Source organism: Podarcis cretensis, assembly GCF_951804945.1.
Source record: "Podarcis cretensis genome assembly, chromosome: 6".
In the NCBI taxonomy this organism is placed as follows: Eukaryota; Metazoa; Chordata; class Lepidosauria; order Squamata; family Lacertidae; genus Podarcis; species Podarcis cretensis.
In genome coordinates, this window is record NC_137175.1 from 54,084,239 (window position 1) to 54,102,824 (window position 18,586).

At 43.8% G+C, this 18,586-nt stretch overlaps 1 protein-coding gene and 1 long non-coding RNA gene across 4 annotated transcripts in view; one reads left to right on the top strand and one right to left on the bottom strand.

Annotated features, from left to right (window-relative positions):
- LOC307218218 (phosphatidylinositol 3-kinase regulatory subunit gamma) overlaps positions 1–18,586 on the bottom strand; it is a 240,605-nt gene that overhangs the window by 81,316 nt on the left and 140,703 nt on the right. The gene's annotated exons all lie outside the window — the stretch shown is intronic.
- The window catches only part of LOC307218342, a 75,377-nt gene that overhangs the window by 31,751 nt on the left and 25,040 nt on the right, over positions 1–18,586 (top strand). The gene's annotated exons all lie outside the window — the stretch shown is intronic.

Genomic DNA, 18,586 nt, shown 5'->3' on the forward strand with positions numbered 1-18,586 from the left:
CCAGGAATTGCAAGTTCTTCTCTATCCTGTCAAACAATCCCACCACTGTTGCTTGTGATGACAGTCACTTCTGCCTTTCCTGGCATGTGGACCAGTTTCCCTGCATCTCTGCACCTCCTCATCACTATAAACCACAAATGAAAACATAGCACTTCCTGGCTGATATTGTTTTACTTTATGTAACACTGCAGGGATGTGCAGTGACACCTTACCAAAATAATGAAGCTGATTCCCTGCTCAGGATAGACAGATGTATTTTAAGGCCAGGCTTTGCCACCATAACTACTGCCTGTTTCGAAAGAATTACTCAGTGCTGCCCTGTACAAACAAAGGGGGTGGAGAACTAAGGGTGCTTTCATACAGGCCAAATAATTCCTGATTTAGCAATGACGTTTTGAGGTATTGGGGGTTGGGAGCAGTTTCTCCATGGATATGAAGATGTGATCACACACACTCGTCCAACACTACATTGCCAATCGTGACACACATGTGGCATGTGGCTATTGAATGCATGCTGTATGGACTCACCCCCACGACCGTACCAGGCAAGGGGTTGTTTTGGAAATTCCTTTATGCAACATCTAGGAAGCAGGAGGGTAGGACTGAGGACAGCCATCTAACATGTCTATAAATACAAATTAAATCTGCTCAGATAATCTACAGTAGAGAGATTTCAAGAACAGTAGGTGCTTGTTTGGATGAGCACTCACCTACCAGCGAATATGATGCTTGTTCCCCATTGCTGCCCTAAAGAATTAGACAAATTAATGGAGGAGAGGGCTATCAAAGGCTACAAGCCATTATGGCTATGCTTTGCCCCCGCAGCTGGAGGCAGTAATGCTTCTGAATACTGGTGGCTGGAAACCACCAGTATTTTGTGCTCAAATCTTCCTTGCAGGTTACCCACAGGCATCTGGTTGGCCACTGTGAGAACAGGGTGCTGGAATAGGTTGGCCACTGGCCTGATCCAGCAGGCTCTTCTTATGTCTCTATGTCTGCATCTGCTGACAGCAGTTCTCCAGGGTTTCAGATGATAATCTTTTCCAGTCCTAACTGGAGACACCAGGGGTCAATGCTGGAATTTCTTACATGCAAATCAGTACGCTTCCACTAAGCTGCATATGTGCTTCACTGCTATATCCCATCTAGCTTTAAAAGGCCAAAGGGAGGCATTTTGCTTGTAAGGTGGTGATTCCAGAGCACCATACTTTTCAGAGACAGATCCAGATTGCAGTGTTGCAATGTTCACCTTAAGTAGTGAACAAACATACTCACAGAGACACAGACACACTCCCTTGTCCCCATTTCATTCTTTTTAAAAAACTGATCTGACTAGCAGATGAATCTTAGTTCAATACTGGCAACAGCACAGTAACTTCCATTGAACCTGAGGGTGCAGTAATATAGGAGAGTCAGGACTGGCCATGTAACACACAGCTTTGTTCTTCAAGGTTATGGAAAAGCCAGTGGGCAATAGCTAGGAGGCTGCTGTCACTGCTCCCCCTACAGCATTGGATACCTGAGGCAGTTGCCTCACTTTACCTAATGGTAGAGCTGGTCCTGCACACACCAGCCAAGCAAAAAGGCTGTGGCTTCAGTGTGAAACTTGCTTTCAGCCCGTTTCTTGTCTGACAAATCTCACAGTAGAACATAGCTCTCCTATCCATGCTTTGGATTTGTTTTAGAATAATCCACATTCTGGCAGGATCCGAATGCAAGCCTGGGTGCTGAAGGGTGAATGTGAAGCACTTCTGGTGGGAGCCCTTTATTCAGGGACAAGGCAAGCGTATTTATTTTCTCCTTACTTAATTTCAACCTTGAGAATGCACTGATCTTCTCCACACTGCCCCCCCCCCCCCGCTTCTCTGGGTTGAGGATGACGATTTCTCTTGACTCCATTCCAAGAATGCTGTCTTCTCTTTATTGATGGGGATTGCGCCGTTCATTCTTATCAGAGGAATAGGTTTCAGCTATGCTCTCGCTCCATTAGCTCCGATACACCGTGGGGAATAAAGCTGCCCATCTCCTTCACTGCGAATGCCGGCAATGGAGCGCTACCCTGGTTGCTGCCAACTCAGTGATGTCATCTTCAACTGCAATGCGACCTCCCCTCCTGGCCTTGTGCAAAACTCCCTTAATGAGGCGTCTGTGCTCCTGGCTGCTTCCCTGTTGGCACTCAGGAAAGCAAAGGGCGTGCTGCACAAATCCATCTTTGCAGGCATTCATCTTTATTGTTGCATACTGACCCAAAGTACCTCTCTCCCTCCGATGAGCCTGATTGAAATTCAATGGGAGAAAAAAAAATGCCAGGAGAACAATTTGTCCTTAACTAAACACAGCCTTTTTCTTCCCCCCTCCCCCTCTGTGCAGGAGCTGCTGTTAGTTTGCTTCCAAGATTCTCCTTCGGGCAAGGATAAAAGATTGGGAGCCTGAATTTCTAAACATTAGCTAAATCTAGTGGATGGACCTGTCCCCACACTTCTTCACTATGCAGCATTTACAGTCAGATGCAAAATACTATACACAAGCTGCAGAAGCAATCCCCCAAGAAAGTAACGTGAGATTCCTCTTCTCTGTTACAGGAGCCTATTTCCTCCGGACAAAGCCTGCATACAAGGCAAGGCTGCACCTTTTTATTCTGATAAACTGCCCTGGTCATTTTATTTTAAACAGCAGTTGAGATTACTGTGCTAATCACTAAAGAAAATGCCTGCATTCCCAATAGGGCTTCTTACAGAGTTTGCTCTATTTATTTGATAGGAGCATAGGAAGCTGCCTTGGACATAGCTCAGGTGGCTAGAGTGTGATGCTGATAGCACCAAGGTTGAAGGCTGCATATTCCTGCATTGCATGGGGCTGGATTAGATGATCTTCAAGGTTCCTTCCAACTCTAGAATTATATGATTTTATGTATATACCAAGTCAGACCATCTAGCAAAGCACTGTCTATGCTGACTGGTAGCAGCACTTCAGGATTTGAGACCGGGGTCCCTCCCAGCCATACTTGGAGACGCTGGGGGAAAAATGCTGTTTCCCTGCAGTTCAGGGGAAGTACCGTAATTTCCCAGCTGTCTGCCTATGTAGTTTGCATCCTATTCTGCCCCTAGGTGGCTCACATGTGGACCTCATTTTATCAATCCTGCAATGTAGGTTAGTCCGAGGAAATTAGACTAACAATTAACAATCCTGCAATGAAGGTTAGTCTAAGGAATGATTTACCCAAGGTCATTCAGTGAGCTTCTTGCATGAGCAAGGAATTGAACCTGAGCTTCTTACAATCAAATCTGTGATAGAGCCACCTCTGAAAGACACAAATATATTTTTCTGGGAAGTTTGTGAAAATATTGCATAAGAATTATAACGTATGTCTGCCTTAGACAATGTCCATATGGCAAAACTCTTGAGAGAATGTTCACACTTTACTCTCTCTGGAATTCTAAAGTACATAGATTATGCTTCCAATATTACACCACCACAAATCTTCTTGTTTTCTGAGTGTACACCCAACATTCTAACCCAGTTTCCCTCAACCTGACGCCCTACAGATATTTAGGACTACAACTGCTATCATCTCTGACCACTGGCCATGCTGTCTGGGGGTGATGGGGCTTGTATTCCAGAACATCTGGTGGACACCAGGTTGTAGGAAGGCTGCTGTAGCATGCATGTTTTTGCTTATGCTTCAGAGAGTGCATTTGACAAATGCTGTCTCCGAAGGTTTGATGATGTCATCACTGCACTCTCAGTGGAAAGTTCCGTTGACTTTAGCCAAAACTGGACAAGGTCTCTAGCACTAGGAAATGTTGTATTTTCCTAAGGGTGGCCAACAGAGCATGAATAGCTTCATATTCACAGCAAACATGATGGTGATAGAGAATACCTATGTGAGATACAATATATATCTATATTCAATCAGTCACTGGTAATTCTATTCTGTGGCTCCCAAGGCCTGTTTGTAAAAATATAGTAATAACCTATTCTTGCAGTTAGATCATGAGTTGGTTGGACAGAAGGAGAAGAGGAGCAGAACATGAGGAGGTAATGCAAGACAGTGTGAGGGCAGCAGCTGCCTAACAATACTAGCACACAGCTTCACCATTTCATTGCAGAGCTTGTGATTTGGGCCTCACATGATTGCAATAAAATCACAAGAGCAGCCATCTGGGTGTGTATGCATATATTTGGCAATCCACAATAGTACAGTATCTTCACAACACTGAGACCTTCTGATAGACTAATCAAAATGTAAAACATAGAGGACACTTGAAGTCTGCTAGTGCTTTCACTATACTTCTCCTCATTAACATCTCGTATCAGTGTTGTGCTAGGCACTGTGCAGAACACAGAAATCATACAGAGCCTGCTGAGAGTTCTTGCAGCCTACAATAGCCAGGCATGACAGTGATGGACAGAGGCCATTGGGTAGTTGACAGTTAAGGTACAACAGAGGAGATGAGGGGCTGCTGTGGTCTGTATACTTATGGAAGTGAAGTGCTCAGAAGCAAGAGACACCTGTGATGGTCTCAGGAATAATCAAAATAAGAGATATTTGTCAACCAACTTCTTAACTATGGTAGGGGCAAATAGTGGCACCTTAATTCAGATGGAGTTGCAAAATGAGCCTTAAAAGCCATGTTTGATAGATAGATAGATATTCAGATCTATCTATCTATCATCTATCTAATCTATCATCATAATCTATCTAACTTGATATACTGTATTGCAATAGGCCCCTCTGAATCTGTGTGTTCTCTGAATGTGTCTCATGCTCAGAACAGTTTGAGCAAAGAATTTATAGCCAGCTGGGTACACATAGAAATGCATAGATGCATAGAACAACACTGTTACAAGTAATGATATTCTGTTTCTGACAGCAATGGCCGATAAGACCAGGTAGTATATTTTGTGACCAAAGACACTGGATGAGGGTGCTGGAAGCATGGTGGTAGGTGATGCACAGTTGATGACTCACCCCAGTAATACCTCCAGCCACTTGCTAATGATATTAATGGACTGTACCTGTGTGAGGAGCTACTAGCCAGTCATCAGCTACACACCATGGCATTGATCAAGCCACCCCATGCCTCCAACAAAACTCCTGCCATTAAGAGAATGGGGCTCTATTCCCCACCCACAATTTGGTTCCTGTTCTTCAGTGGCAGACATCCTGTATCTGCCACATCACTTCCTTGCTATTCCTGCCCTCCTACATTCTACATTCCTGTAACCTGATACCTGCACCAAATTCATTGAAAGAGAATAGAATGTAAGCAACTGCAATTTGGATATGGTGAGGCTGAAATTCTCTCCACCCGCCTCCCCACAACTCCCCGCTCTGTCTCCACACATACACCATCATCCATTTGCATAAACTATTAAGCAGCAAGCTAAATAGATGTGGCCTCTTTAGGCTGTAATCCAGCGCTGAGATGAGCTAAGCGCACAGCACTTACTGCTCCATGTAATCAATTCCAGTGCAGCACATTCATTATCGTTGCCTTTAGCATTAATATGTCTCATAAAGAAAATGCTCCCATGTGTTGCCCAAGGCCTCAGCAGCTTGTTCGCTGCCCCTAGTTCTCTCTGATTCCTCCTTTAAAAAAATAAGTAAATTAAAAAGCAGCTCTAATTATTGTCCCTGCTCCCATGGATTCCATTCAGCCACTGATCTCCATGTGTCAGTGTCGGGTTGTGGGCAGCTGTGTGAGGTGAGCTGGGGGCCAGGAACTATGGGATGAGCCAGAAGTCAGGAGCAAAGGACAAAATCAGTAAGCAGGATCACGGAGCTAAGCCAGGTGTCAAGACTGAAGAGCAAGTCAGAACTGGAGGACACAGGACTGAGATGCAAGCCAGAGGTCAGAACCAAAGGACAATATATGAACACACCAGAGCTCAGAAATAGGTTCAAGCAAGACTCAACAGGCACAGCAAGGACTGCGCCTGCCTGTTCAGGAAGATCCAATGGCCAACCTGGGTGGGCAGAGTCAGTTCAGGGCCTGAGGGTACTCCACTGAGTAGCTATTCACATGCAGTTCAGTGGCTCACCGCAAGGGGAGCCATCCTGATGGCTTCCACCACTCCTTTCTTATGTGGATACAAGTGTCTGAACAATGTCAACAGAAGCTTGGTGAGCTACACAGTGGTACCTCGGGTTACATATGCTTCAGGTTACAGACTCCGCTAACCCAGAAATATTACCTCGGGTTAAGAACTTTGCTTCAGGATGAGAACAGAAATTGTGCTCCGGTGGCGCGACGGCAGCAGGAGGCCCCATTAGCTAAAGTGGTGCTTCAGGTTAAGAACAGTTTCAGGTTAAGAACGGACTTCTGGAATGAATTAAGTTCTTAACCCGAGGTACCACTGTATATACACTAATGTTCTCTGCAGGATGCAGCAGGTGATTTTCCATGTCTGTCCCTTACAGATTTGAGGATCTGGTATGCTCTAATGTGCAGGTAACGTGCAATCTGCATTGTGCCATGCACCAGCCCAGTCTTCATCTGCTCTACAGACAGTTTCTGATTCAGGGTTGGCACATTGGGGAGTACTGAGGAACAGCATCAACTTATAGCTGCCACACACCATTCTGTTTAAGCAAGAGCCACACATTCTATTCCCATTGCTGCTGCTTCAACCCAAGTGGAGGCATGATTAACTGCACTCCAGGCATGGCCAGAGTTGCAAGGCATTCATCTTAACATGTGAACCACTGCTTCGGTCAATTAACCAAGGAGGTAAATCATGGGTGTCTCTAAAGCCAGATCTCCTATAATAAGGGAGCAAAAATTTAGGTGGCCAGAAACAACTGGTGCCTAGAGCAGTTGGTCCTGGTGACTGGGTTGGTGAAGAGTCGTTGCTGTTTTGTTTTACGGTTTTATTTCACAGTGGTACTTTTAAACCTTGTACAGTGAATTGAATGCTGGATGAGTGGCACAGAAATATTTAAGGCCAATAAGATTAGTAAACGTAGCAATGTAAAGATAGTGATGACTTTCAGGTATGCATGCCCTCTGCCATCTCTGTGTTAGGAAGTGCCTGAATAGAAGACAAAAGGAATGCACCACCATTACAACTGAGTGGATCAGTTCACAGGCTCCCAAGAGAGGCAGGGATGCTGTTCGGCAATAGAAGGAAGACGGACCAAGGCAAGAGGCAGGTTGTCACAGCCAGAGTGCAGAACAGCAAGGAATCATCATCATCATCATCATCCGGTTGTGGAGGCACTGGGTTGCATCCCCTCATAATTCTGCACCAAGTGTCATGGCCACACGGCCACACACACACACACACACACACACACACACTATGCCACTGCCAGGGGGAGTCTCTGTAAGTTCTGCATTGTTTTAGCTGCTGGCCTAGCTCTCATAAAAGAAATAAACGTGCATTAGACAACATCAACTAAGGTGTGCCATGCCAGGGACGTGTGCAAAGTAAGGAATGTGATCAGTAAAATAAATCCAAATGAATCAATTTTTGGCATATTCAGTATGAGAAAGCAGAAGTTGTCTCAAGCCACTAGCCACTCCATATCCCAGAGTGGAGTTCAGTCATGGACTTTTCAGTAGAACGGAGTCCAAAGTTCCCTGTCGAGGTGCAATCTGGTGTGGGCAAAACTCATCCCTGCCCTCGTGCTGCCCACCCCCTTGAGCTCTGGGCCACTGCCTCCCCAACAAGAATCCCCTGGCAGAGTAATGTAGGAATGAAGGTATCAGCTGGTAGTTGCCGTGAAGAGCTGGGGGAGGGGAGATGTGAGGACAACACTGAGTCCCCCACCTCCCAATTTCAATCCCCCTAAATTGCTTACTCTCCCATTAGGCTGCCTACAAATGTGACTGCAAAATTGGGGGGGGGGCATTTTTGCTCAGCTCTGCTTTTCAGCCTCTCCGTGATAACAGGCTTTTAGTCCTCTGATACAAGTAATTCCACACAATGGCTGGGATCCAAACTCCTTCAGGTGCCTACAAAGAGCGTCTTTTAAGGTGCCTGTGTGTACACAGCAGCGCTTCCCACTTTCTTCTTCTTCTTGACAACAGGTCTTTGTGCCTCATAGCAGGATGTTTCTGAAGTTGCTTCAGTTTTGGAGGCAGCAACATGGTTTAGTTTAAAAACTAATGAGTCCCATGACTTTTTTTTTTTTTTTGAGAAAGACCATTTAAAATGTTTGACCTCACTAAGGTTTAGAAATCTTCTGATCTGCATTGGCCATTGTGACAAAACTCCAGGATAATGAACTTGATAGAATCAACACAGGCTCATGCCGGATTGTCAGAATATGTCTGACAGAGTGCATCAGAAGGCTGATAAATACACCGCTCTCTGATTGTATGAATGGTTGGAATGTGTTATACTTCCAGCTAAACTAAATGTGAGTACAATTAACATGAAAGCTTTTAAAAATGCCTAATAGCAGCAAAGAATGAGTTCAAGCAGCATCAGGACTACAGGAAAAGGAGAGGGAGACATCAGCTCTTCCTCTCCACTGTGATCATCCTGTTCAGACTTGCAAACAGCAGCAGGGGTGGCAATTTTTCCAGACTATGGCAGGGGAGGAAAGGGTTAAGCTCTTCTCTGCACTCTCTGAGCTCTTGATGTTAGGACTCACCTACAGCTGCTATACTTTTTTATTTTTTAGAAAAGTATTTTAATTGCATTCATGCAATTAATGTCATGCCTAGTTTAGCCCTTAATTAATGTTGATCAGCTTGAGCACCTACACTATAGCATGGAGTCTGGATTTCCCTTCCTGCTTTGATTCTGGTAACAGAATTAGGGTGGCACTGATTTTGGGTTTAGTGGTCTGTGTTAGTCTTTGTTGCTGCATATTAGCATGGATTTCTGCGTACCAGGAAGTTGGGCTTGAAGCAGACAGTTAGTGGGCAGGAACAGTGGTCAGTTTAAGAATTCTAGGAAGCGTCCATTTAAAGGATTACAAAGGCACTACCTTCTTCCAAGGTGGCAGGTTCCAAGACCACTTACACTCTGGCACCAGTGCACTCCCACTGCTGGTGTTTGGAGCTGTATATATGCAGTATTACCAACAAACCTGTAGCTTCTTGAAAAATACTGCTTTTTGATATCTTTCCCCCTCAAATTACCTTCCACCTGATTAGAAAGCCACATTCACTTCACAGATGACAACTTCATAAATAGGAGTTGGGGAGCTGCAGGTGTGGGAAAACCAAATAATGTGCACCAAGGGAAGACATTTCTGCCTCATCTCTGGTGTACAGAAATGTGCAAATGTGACCTGAAATGCAGTCTGGGAAGGCGGCCGGGGTGGGGTGGGGTTTGACCTCGCTGTGTTTTAAGCTGCTAATGTGTACATAGCCCAAGTCTCTTAAAGCCGGTGACTGATGACTTAATCCAAATGGTTTGTTTCTCAAATGCTTTTCTGAGTGTTTTTACTCCCCTGTTTCTAGCCAATGCTGCTATGCAAAATTGCCACAAGTTCTTTTCTTTTCCAATACCTGATGCGTTTGATGTCCGTTTTCTCCCTCTGAAGAAATCAATGTCTGTATCAGTAGATGAATGTATTGGTTTTGCCTCTCCAAGACAAGCCTTTTCAAACAAGATGGTATATTCTGTAGCCACGTCATTTTAATTAAAAATATACCAAGGAGCTATTCATACTGGGGGCACATGAAAGGTTTCAGCAACATGCCCTGGAGCAGTTCAAACTTAATAAAGTCAAGGTGGGCCTTGGAGGACACCAGGCTTGCCTTTGATGGAGCCAAATAGATTTATAACATCTTCTAACAGCAAAGAGTTTTGTTCTTAGCAAAGAATATTTGATGGGGTATATGCAACGTAGTGGGAAAAGAGTCATGGGGGTGGGGGAGAGAGAAAAGGAAGACTTTGTTGTTTTGCTTGTTAGAGAACTCAGCTAGGAAAGTGCAGCTTAACCTCCTCTTTGCTTATACTGTAGCATGTTTAATTTCAAAACAAGACTGGACCAGAACACAAACTCCAGCCTGATTTATCTAGTCTTGCTTCCACCTGCGATGTCAATTTGATATCTTAGAAAGAAGGCAAATAATCTAGGATTGGTTAGAAGGAGGGAAGAAAACAATAACTGATAAGAATATTTACTTTTACAGCACATAAAAAGACCAAGGGGATGGCCAGTGAAATTTGTAGGCAACAGGCTTTGTGACATTATATGACCTTCCCTTTTTAACCTGCTTGGCTATAGCAGAGAGCACAAGAAAAGTGGCAAATTCAGTTATCAGTTGAGGAAGTATGCTAGCCATGTTTACATCTTTGTCAGCTAATGAGGCCCAAGTACCTTTATACAATATCCACAGCTGCTGTGGCTTTTGCTTTCCTTTGACCGTGCCATACTGTCCCTTGCAAAAAGCTAGAGAAGTCTCTCCATTTCTGGCAAATGTCTCAGTTCATTCAATCAATAACTGCACCAGAAAAGGGTTGTTTGAAAGCCTTTTGATCAAAGATATCATGTGACCACAGCACAGCACATGACTCCCTATGGCATCAGAGAAATTCAGCCAATGGCAGCCAGAGGATATGACAAGTGGGTAGATGACTCATTTGAAGGATGCTCATGGACCTGCTGTGAAACCTTGAGGTCTGTTGCAAGTGTCAACTTCATTGAGACAGCAACTCAATCACATTTTATTGGATTTAGGGAATAACCTGGTAAGAGTAAGATAAGGAAGACTGAACTAACAGAAAAGTGATAGAGGAGAGAGGGAGGTGGACACTCCAGGAGATTTGACAGCGAATAATATTTGCTGTTCTGATGGTTCACCATTGTATGAAATTATATCATTCTACCAAATATATATTACACACACATGCATTCAAAGAAAAAGAAAACAGTAAAAATTGTACACTGTTATGGAGTTTTAAATTTTATATGTGTATATTTATTTGGCATATGCTATAGTAGTAAAAAGCTTGGAGGGAGAACTGAGCATGGAGGTTGGCTCAGGTAGTCTGCATCTTAGCCAAAGCCTTGTCAACTAGGGCATGAGTGAGTGAGAAGAGGAGGTCCCTGCAGTTCACAATTCTCATATCTCAACCCACAAGTTGCTGGTGGTATGGTAGCAAGCCAAGCAGTGTTTCTGCTATGTGTAGGGTGGGGCTGGAGATTGATATTAAAAGCTGCTATAAAGAAAAACTAAGCAGGCACTAGCAACCAAACCAATGAATATGGTAAGAAGCTGAATTGGATAGCATGAAAAAGGATGGACATACTGAAAAGCATATTAGAATATAATTGGGCCCAACTCTTATCTGAATGAAGCAACTGCATATTTGTACCGCTTCCCCTGATTGATAGACAGACTGCATTGACTTGGGGGTGTTTCTGAGCCAAACCATGGCTTAGCCCTGGGGAGTGCAGCAGGGCCGACAGTTTACCCCATACAGGGGCTAATGCAACAGGAATATTCTGATGACTGCCTTTGTGGGAGCACTGATATTGCATCAGGACTTGAAACCAATCTCACAGAGCAGTGGTTCCCAAATAGCTAAGTACTGTTTCCAAAAGCCAAGCCATGAACCCCCTACTTTTGAAAATGTTGATACCTCTGTGGTAGTTTTTGTTTTGTGAATGGTGCCACCATACCCTCCAACATGTCCCAGCGCAAAATTGGGCTGTGCTCTCATGTGAGTTATGTGACCCACATGAGAGCACGACACCCAAAAGATGCACATCTGGCTGCAATCTCACACGTTTTGGGGCTCTGGGTTCTCATGCAAGATGTCCCAGACAGTTGATAGATATGTGCCACAGGCCTCCTGGAGGACCTCCAATTGGGACCACCCTGGAGGGCTGTGGAGTTGGCTGGGTGCTGTGCTAGCTTTTGTTTCTACAGCTATTGTTGTGGCATGGAATTTGCTGCTGAGAGTACACAGAACCACATTTATGCTATGCCAACATTAGCCCTAGCATAGAGGGACCACAGGATCATCCTGAAAACAAAACTTTGCTCGACTGTAAGAATGCAGATGCTTAGAGCTCCGATTAGAATCACACAAGCACACACATATATATGAAAATAAATAAATCTGACATACTGTCAATGTTTAGATTATTTTTCTTTTCTTTTTTTACATTTTCACAAGAGCAGGAAATTAGAGGGAGCAGACAATCATTATTTAATGGCAGCAGAAGCTCACTTTCAGATGCATATCTAGGCAAATTTTTCCAAGCATAGCATATACCCCCTCCCCCCAATATGAAGTGATTGCTGGTTTGGCATATACATCACCCCTGAGAGTCAAAGATAAGGGAAAGCCGTGCAGGTCAACCTGAACATGAATTGTTGATAAAATCTATATAGCACACAGCACAGTGGATTAGCATATATGTACAGAGGAGAGAGCAATGGCATTGTAACATTTATTACAGTGAGCCATGAATGAAAAACAAGCATCAAACAGAACATGCACACTGTATGAGAAGAACAGGTCAACAGGGATTGGGGGGCAAGGGGGCAGACCTTGCTACCAGACAGGTAGCATCAGACTTTGACAAATGCATTTTCATGCCTGAAGTGAAGAACAAGATGGTGCCTCCCTTCCGTTCAATGCACGAAAGTCAGCTGAACTGACAGATGAATCTTACTTCAAAATTGATAACGGTATAAATCAGTATCCATATATATAAATCAGTATCCACACATATGAGGGAATTCTAATTAAAAATAGCACATAGATGGCATCACACACTAATACAGATTTCTAAAATAACATCTGGACACTTGCCATATTACTGGCTTGGGGGCAGAGGCACATTTCCACCGGTTTATACTGGGATTGCTTGCTGATTTATATATTTGGATTAACGTTTAGAGGGACATCTCCAGTATATTTAGAAATGATATTGTAATGACCCGCCCAATTTTCATTGTTAAATCTCTGCAATGGCTATGTGTGTAATTCATGCTCAAAAGGCCTCCTAACATGGATGCTGGCTGCAGCCAAAACCTCGATAGTGGAACGGCGGAAAACACTGAAGGACGTGCAGTTAACACTTTGGTACAAAAATGTGTGGATACTAGTGATTTCAGACAAGGGTACTCACTACATCACAGTGGCTCTCCCAAAGGCTGGACCGGTTCCGTGCATTAAAGAGTGTGTGGAGGTGTGTATAGCTGCTCTTTACTAGGACTGTAAAAGAAGGATTCAGACAAACATCTGAGTGATGCAGTCACTGAGTGCGGGAACCAGCCATTTGACTTGCCTGGCGCTACCAAACAACACCTCCTGGAATTCCTTTGCAAGGTGTGTGGTGTGGCAGGAAGAGGAAAGTTGTGTTCTTACACTTTGGCTATGGCATGTCACAGCTTGGCTATGGAGAGCTGTATCTCAGTGGCAGGGCATTTTCCTTGTGTACAGAAGGTCCCAGATTTAATCTTTGACATCTCCAGGTAGGCATGGGAGACACTTCTATCCAAAACCCTGGAGAGCCACTACCAGTCAGTGTAGACAATTTTGGGCTAGATGGACCTGACTCAGTACAAGACAACTTCCTGTATTCCTAGGAACTTTGATTACTTGCCATCTTCCCTTTGGCTGCTCCTCAGGAGCCACCCAAAGGAAATGAGAAGAAGTGGCTCAGTTAAGATTTGGTAGAAAAGATTCAGGATTGAGACCAGGGAGGGGGGAAAAAATATTGTCAGGAGAGTTATGGCACCTGTCACCAATGGAAGTGAGACCTTGCCATCACAGGTGGTTAGGATGCTGAGGCTGATGTAGCACAATGCTATTTGTTGTTGGTTGATTCTGTGCCACAGATGGTCATGATTCTGAGGGTGGCAGTGACTTTTGGAAGAAAAAGAGAGAGTAATTTCTCTTACAAATGGTACATAAAAACAAAAAAACAAATAAACAAGTCATCACTGAAGGAAGCTTAATTATCTGGCATATTAGTCCCTGGGAGACTGATTAGGGAGCAGGTAGAAATAATTGATCATTCAGTTCAGTAACTGATTACTTTGTGCTGTAGTTTATCATACAGTTATCTCACTACTGTTGGCTTAATCACTGGACCCTCATTCCAGATATGGGGGAACTAGTTGTAGTGACTCAGTGGAGAGGTATAGGCACTCCAAACACGCTCAGAGGTATCCTACAATCAGCTTTCCAATAAAGTTGTCTCAGCTTAGGTATCGTGTAGTACAGTGGGCTCACACTCCAGAACCCTATGAAACCAGGGGACCAACTTAACTAAATTTGTAGGATCTAGTCCATAAACTATATTATACTCAGTGTTCTCTAATTATAGATGGCTGGATATATAACCATGACTGGATGTGTGAGACACACTAATCTGCCAGGACAAAGGGTTCAAAACCAGTGGGAGCAACTGGGAACTAGCTGGGAAAGAGCTGTTTTGGATTGAGAGTCAGAACTACTACTGCTCTGAGACTAGTATCATTTGCCCATATGCAATTCCTTCTGTGTCCATATAAGGCCTGCGCAACCTGTACATTCCCTAAAACAGTAAAGTGACACTTACAAGGACATGATAAATCTCCAGTGCAGGTGGGTGCTTCGATGTACAGTTCTAGCAATGTCAGCTTGAATCAACATCACAACTTTGACTTCTGCATCGACCACAACTACTGCCTCCACAATGAAACTGAAAGGAAGGATAGCTGCTGGCATTTCCACCTCCAGCTAGCAGGGAATGTATGTAAATCAACCACTACCAGCACCCTGCTCCTGTAAGGCTGATAAATGGGGAAAATAGGGCACTTGTCAGCCACCTAATAGGTGTCTGTGAGCTCAGATCACAAGGAAAGGGGCTGAATGACAGGATTGGTAGGAGACATGGCCAGATTATAATAGGGCACTTGGAACGATTACACAAGAGACCATGCTTGCAGACTCTGAACTTTATATCTTTTCTGCTTTTTAAAAGTAAGTCTCTAGATCTCCAGGAAGTAAAGTTATGAAGCAAAATGTGCAGCCAACTTTTTGAAGCCATTTCTGGAAGATGAGCCAGTCTGGCTGCTCATACTTTTCAGTGTTTTAAGCCAGTGAGTAAAGTCTGAATTATGTTTGATGGGTGTTTGAATGCCAGGCTACAGGAATCCCCAGGGTCCTAAAGAGCTGCTATTTCCCTTGCTCTTTAATGCACTCTTCCTGCTTATTTTCCAGTCCTTGAAACTGCTATAGTTTGCCCTTCCTTTCTAGCAACCAAAATTCACATTTCTTGTGGTGGGTTCATTTGATATCACATACACCCTATATTTTCAGCAAATACTATTGCACAATAGTAAAATGGGTGTTAAATGGGTGTTGCCACAAATGGCAAATGCAAAATGTGAAAATTTGGAAAGAGGCTTTGAGATGTCTCCTGCTGTGTAGGAGATGAACTCCAGGAACTCATTAAGAATTCACTATATAGTTAACTTACAATGCAATGGTAAACATGTCTGCTCCTAAGTACATCTTTAGTAGAGCTTGACGTAGGGACAGACAGGATTGCAAAGTCAAACAATTCCAACACAACTGAATTATTATGAATAGAATAAAAATGATTCCATAACATTTAAAAATCCATTTTGTTATCTCAGTGATTTTGCCATTGGGAAAGAACATTAGTAAGTGGAAACAGATTTTGTCTTTTTTTGTACTGAGAAGTTAGGAAAACTCTGACTGTGCTTTTTCTTACTATTTTACCTATAAGAGTAAAATCATCACTAAAATGAAAGCAGTTCACACTGCTTTCCACAGTCCCCTATGCCCAGTGGCTACAGGCCTAAGTTAATCAATCCTAGGAATCAATCCTTTGTGCATACGTACTAACCTGGGAGTAAGCTCAGCTGGGCACAAGTGAGACCTATGCATTTAAAATATACAGTAAACACGCCAATTTAATATTCCTTGAAGCCTTGAAGTTATACAAATTTGCAAGGAAGGAATAGCAAAAAACATGGTCCTTTATAGTACAAATATAAATTAATGGAACTGAAATTTGATGCCTGTGATTCATGCACTGTCCCCTTTTGCAGCCATTGATGCCTCTTACATCTTCACAACAGTGAAACTGTACTTGTTTAGAATATTTTTTTAGAATCCACAGAAATTTATGATTAAGACACACATAAAAAAAAAAATTATATCATTTATATCAGGCTTCTTCTTCTGATTCCTTTGTTCAGGTAAAGTGAAATAGTGTACTTCACCTGAATTTCCGGAAATTATGACATGAGATTTTGTGAACATTTCCTGTTTGGATCTAGTTCTGCCCCTTTAAGACCAAGCTTGTGTGGCCTTTGCCAAAGGGGATCGAACCCATGAATGAGTACCTTGGCACCCTGCATTCAGCTGGCACAGCACACGTCACTCACAGTTTCCACAGCTGATTGGAATGTTCAGAACTGTACCCAGCAAATTGCAGCTTGGTGAGGGTTTCGGAGAAGAGAATTTGACACTGAGCAGATTAAGAAAGCTATACTCACTGTATGCCTGGAGCCCTGGTATGTTTCAGAGGGCTCTTCTTGCATCTCAGATTAAGAAAAGGCAGTGCAGATACTAATTTCACAGCGACGTGGTTGTTCATATTCTGCCTCAAAGAGCCTCTGAGACTTAGCCTTTATGGGTAGGATTCACCTAATAAGCCATGTCAGTGAAAGCCCTGTGGAAGGCCCATTGCACAAGTGGTAGGCCTTGCACCCCCCAAAAAACTGGCTCAAGGGGGTGGTGGTGGAGGTGGGAGAACTCCCAGAACAGTAAATGGGCAATGCCAGTGCTATTTTTCTAGAAAAAGAGGTGCCAGAACTCACCATGAATGCCTCCCTTGTTCTCTTATAATGGCAATGGCACCCACCAGAGAGGTGCTGGAACTGAGTTCCTGTGAGTTCTGGCAGAATAAAGGCCCTGGGCCATGCCCTTTTGGCCACACAATCAATGAAGCTCACAGCCCTAACATAATAAAGATAATGGATTATTATTTGTAAGGAAGAGAGTTCTGTTGTTTGAGCTGTCACCTGCCTTCTTAAGGAATACAACCCAGAAACAGGCCTATTCTCAGTGTAGGCTCAAGGTCAGCATCCTAGGGCAGCTACTGTGCCCCACACCGTGCCGCCAGCACTGTCACCTTCCCCATGCCTTCTACATAGGGTAGTTGGCTCTGTGAGCCTCCATTTTACTTTCTCACTATAGCGAGAACGATGCTGCATCTGGTGCTCTGGAACACTGCCAGGGTTGGGCTTTGGATTTAAATGGCAGTCTGGGGGTCCAAAGGCCTCCTCAAAGCTGGAGCTGGCCCTGCCTGTCCTTCATATGTTGTTTAGCAAACCTAGGCCCATTTTGCAGCTTTTTTTTTTTTTTTTTTGCAGAAGGAACTACTAAGGGAATTTTATAACCAGCAAATTCTCTTCCACAGAGTCAACTGTGCTACAGGCATGCGGCGTGTTCTCAATTCCCAATCCTCTGCTGTGTCGAATGTTTCCAAAACTCTTGCAGTAGGAACAAAGTGGGAACAGGACACAGCTGGGCTGGTCCGATCGTCCGCCAGCTGGGAAGGCATGAAAAGGGAGAGCTGGCAGGACTGTTTTTCACTCTGTTTCAGAGTCTGACGTTCATAATGTGAGGAATGGTTCTCTTTCAAAGGACATGAAATGGAAATATTCCCCTTCTCTTGGATGTTTTGGAAAGTGGATTTCTGTTTGAAAAACACCTTTTGGGGCAAAGAGGTTTTGCACCAAAATTCTTTGCCAGTTCCTGGAATTGCTAAAAAGCAGAAACAACTGGAGAAGGTCAGGAAATGAAAACAGCTCTGGGACAGCAGAACATTTCAACTTAAAAGCTGCCCGCTGATAGAAAGAAGCAGAACTTCACTTAGAAAATGTGGACTTGTGTAAATTCCATGAAAAAACACGCAAAGTGGACCTGTGATTTAAAAGTGGGAAAGCAGCAGGAGGGAAGAGGGTAGGGTGGCCATGTGGCCTACTTTAGGGAAGGTAGCCCACTATTTGAAAGGCTGTCCAGTCCAAGTTTAAATGAACCATTACATGGGTCAGCAGGAAGGACCTTGAAATGCAGACTCAGCAGGCACACAGGTCAGCTGGTCACAGTCTTTCCCACTGCGGTGATATGTACTGCATTTATATTTCAAAGATAGCAATTACTTCTAAATTTGCACCTACCAGCATATGCAAATATAATGTAAACCAGTGTCCTCTTTTTACACTAACCTTTCCTCTCTCTCTCTCTCTTTTGGTAATGCATGTGACCACTCTAGAAGAGGATGCCAAAACCTAGGCCTGCCTGCACTCTCTCTACCCACAAAACTGCCTCACCCAAAGCTGCCTTTCTTCTGGCAGGCATTACTTTTGATCATAGAGCTTGACTGAAAGAAAAGCTTTCTGCGGAGGAGGGTTTTCTTTGCAGCAGAGGAAACTGGGAAGCAGGAGGGGAGGATTCAAAACTCACACCAACCTTTTATCCCCACGCAATTGACAATATGTCTACTGGTCTGCCACCATTTTATCTATGCTAGGCTCTTAACAGACTGGTAATCAATGCCCAAAGTATGCCAACATCTTTTGGGTTCCTTTTGTTTATGGTGGGAAACCAGTTAAGTTACACACACACACACACA